The sequence below is a fragment of the Panicum virgatum genome, chromosome 9N (assembly GCF_016808335.1).
Source record: "Panicum virgatum strain AP13 chromosome 9N, P.virgatum_v5, whole genome shotgun sequence".
NCBI lineage: Eukaryota > Viridiplantae > Streptophyta > Magnoliopsida > Poales > Poaceae > Panicum > Panicum virgatum.
The window spans coordinates 38,924,540-38,927,857 of record NC_053153.1 but is presented as its reverse complement, the minus strand read 5'-3'; the positions used below and the strand labels follow the sequence as shown (position 1 = coordinate 38,927,857).

At 50.8% G+C, this 3,318-nt stretch overlaps 1 non-coding gene across 1 annotated transcript; it reads left to right on the top strand.

Moving 5' to 3' along the window:
- Positions 1-2,904: 2,904 nt before the first annotated feature.
- On the top strand, positions 2,905-3,013 carry LOC120693609. The gene has a single exon (XR_005683068.1). It is a non-coding gene; the product is annotated as a small nucleolar RNA R71 (small nucleolar RNA).
- Positions 3,014-3,318: the final 305 nt, after the last annotated feature.

The following is a 3,318-nucleotide window of genomic DNA, read 5'->3' as shown; positions in this document are numbered from 1 at the left end:
ACATTCGTATTCGTTTTATTATGACTTATTCGTGATATGTGCTGTGATATACTGTTCATTCTGTTGTATATACGTGTGACTTGATCCTGGCACGTATATGATTGCTCGGTTTATGTTCTTTTATAAACCGGGTGTTACAGCTGCCGCCGCTCAGGAAGGCCGGGAGGCCACCTCCTGCTGCTCCACTGCCACACGCGGCACCCCCGCAACCCCCTGGTCCCACTCCCACCCACGCTGGAGCCCTCCTCACCTCGCCACGCTGCCCCGACCGTCTGCGCGGCTGCCACATCGCCGCCGCCGTGGCGAGCTCGAGGAAGAGGCCCGGCTCCCCTCCTCTCGTGCGCTTCAGCACCAAGGGAACCCCCGCATCCCAATCCCCTCGTTCCCTTGCCAGTTCCCCGCCCCGAACCTCCAGAACGCCACCACCGCCCGCCCGAACGCCAGCGAGCTTGAGCACACCGTCACCCCGCTCCTCCATGGCTGCTCCGCCCATGCAGACCCCACCCCCAGCTCCACCTCGCTCTCGCGCAGCTCACCGGCCTCTCCTCGTCGCCTATCTTCCACCAGAGCCCCCTCGCCGTCGAGCTCCTCCGTACCGCCGCACGCCGACGAACCTCTTCCGGCCGCCTCCTCCTCGACCCAACCCCACTAGCAGGTAGCGCTTGGCGCCCTGAAGCTCCCCAGCCCCTCCACCCTCGCCTCCGACGCCCAGAGCCGCCGGAATCGACCGGTCAAGCCCCTCCTGACTTTTGACTCCGGCCAAGGGCCATTTTGCCAGCCTCTTTTTCTTTCTAGGGTGGGCCCCCTGGTGCCCCCCTTCGGCCTGGTGCTTCCTCAACGGTTAAGTTCTTTAAAAATATGGTGCACGGCCAAAAGTTTGCTCGAAAAGATGTCCAAATTATTTTTCCCAAAGGATTTTAAAACTCAGAAAATATTTTTGGTCTTTTTGTAAAAAGGTTAAAAATGCTAGAAAAAATTCCAGCATGCAGAAAACAATTTTGAAAATTTCAAACATGTAGTGGAGAAAAACAAATAAGGTGCAAAGAAAATGTTGAAAAGCAGATGAAACAAACATGGGATAAATACCAATTTACCTTTGGCAAGGGCGCGTCGTTTAAAGTCCGACGTGCATGACTCCTCTTCGATTATGATTGAGCATCCGTCCTGGGAGGAGCAGCGACGGATTGCTGTGCTTTCTCCGCTTTTTTCACTCTTGATGAGGAGGGTTGATCTTGTGGAGTAGTCTGGACTGGTATTACCACCTCTTCATGCTTACCCTCCTTTATGACTTCTTTCACGAGGCTGACCATATTGTCCTTCTTTCGTGGTGTTACCACGACTTCTTGTTTGCCTCGTGAATTTGGCCCAAACTTGATTTTGATCATAGAGCATTGCTCAACCTTGGGCTGAAATGGGAACCTTTCTTCCTTGTCGTTGATATTGAAGCAGATTTCTCCGGCTCCAACATTGATTTGTGCCCCCGCAGTGCTTAGGAATGGTCTTCCTAGAATAAGTGGTGTATCCTTGGAAATGTCCATATCCAGCACCACGAAATCGACAGGGATGAAGTAGTCCCTAACTTTTACTGGTACATCTTCTGTAATCCCCTCTGGATACCGTACCAAGGAGTCTGCCAGCTGGAGATGCATTGGGGTTGGTGTGAGGTGTGTGAAGTTTATCTTGTCGTAGATAGCTTTTGGCATCACGCTGACACTTGCTCCTAAGTCACAGAAGGCACGGCCAAAGTGTTGTGCCCTGATTGAACACGTGATTGTGGGGCGTCCTGGATCTTTCTTCTTCTTCGGGGGTTGGTTGAGTATAGCTGCGCTACACTGTTCCGTGAGCTTGACAACTTCTGTGGTGGGCAGCGGCCGTTTGTTGTTGATGATGTCCTTGATATATCGGGCGTAGGTCGGTACATGCATTACGTCCAGTAGAGGGATGTTAACATGTATCTTCTGGATCATCTCAACAAAATGGGTAAACTGCTCATCCACGGTTGCCTTCTTATTACGTGTGCGGAACGGCAAGAAACTGGTCTCAATATAATCCTGTGGAGCCGTTCCCTTTTCTGGTTCCCTGGTTTCTTCTTGATGTGTTGGTTGTTCTTCTTCCTGGGTTGCCGGTGCTTTTCCTGCATGGTTAGGGTGTGGTGGATCACGAGTGGACTTACCACCCCTCGTGGTCACCGCTTTAACATTCTCAGAGACAGGAGCGGAAGTAGCTATTTGAGCAAGAAGAGATTCAACCTTTTTATTGAAACTTGACTGGTTTTTAAGAGTTGAAGACAAAGCTTCAAGCTTAACATTTAAACTTTCCAGGAATTTATCATTGGCCAAGAGCTTTTTATTTATATTTTCGTTGATTTTAACTTGGCCAAGAACAAGTTCTCTTAAGGGAGGTTGGTTTGAATTGAAATTCGAATTATAAGAAGGATTGTAGTTATTACCTCCCTGAAAAGGTGGACGTGGCTGGTTCCACCCCTGGCCTCCTTGTTGTGGACGGTACCCGTTGTTGTTGTTGGTGAGGTAGGCGCAATCTTCACGGGTTTCAGGGCAGTCGTTCCCCGAGTGTCCTTCATTACCACAGACTTCGCACGTGAAGTGTGAACCCATGGCGTAAACGGGAGCATGGATCGGTTGTTTGCTCCCTTCCTCCATCTTCTTGATTAGGAGGTCCAGCTTCGCGGCAATCATATCCGTCTCTTTGATGGTATGCATGCCTTTGGTGCGGGGTTGGAGTCGTTCATCTCTCCACCCCTGATTGGAGACCATCTTCTCGACCAATGCTTTGGATTTGGCTATGGTCAGGTCGAGGAAGGCTCCTCCAGCAGCGGCATCAATATTGGCTCAAGATGTCATTGTGAGCCCATTGTAGAAGCTTTGCAGGATGAGCCACTCGTCCATGCTGTGATGAGGACTGACCAGGATGTATTCCTGCAGCCTCTCCCAAGCTTCTGGGATGGATTCCATCCCTGTCTGCTGGAAACTTGAAATTCTCCCGTGCAGGGCATTGTTTTGCCCGGCGGGAAGAATTTTGCGAGGAACGCCTTGGAGCATTTGGCCCAGGTGTTGATGTCCTTTTCTTTATAAAACCACTATTTCGCCTTCCCCAGGAGGGAAAAGGGAAACAGACGAAGCTTGACAACATCGGCGGCGACACCCCGTATGACAACGGTGTCGCAAAGCTCCAGAAAATTATGCAAATATGCATTTGCGTCCTCATTTGGCTTGCCACAGAATGGGCTAGCCTGCACCATATTGATGAGGCTTGATTTGAGCTCGAAGTTCACGTCCCTGACATTGATGTTGGGGCCAG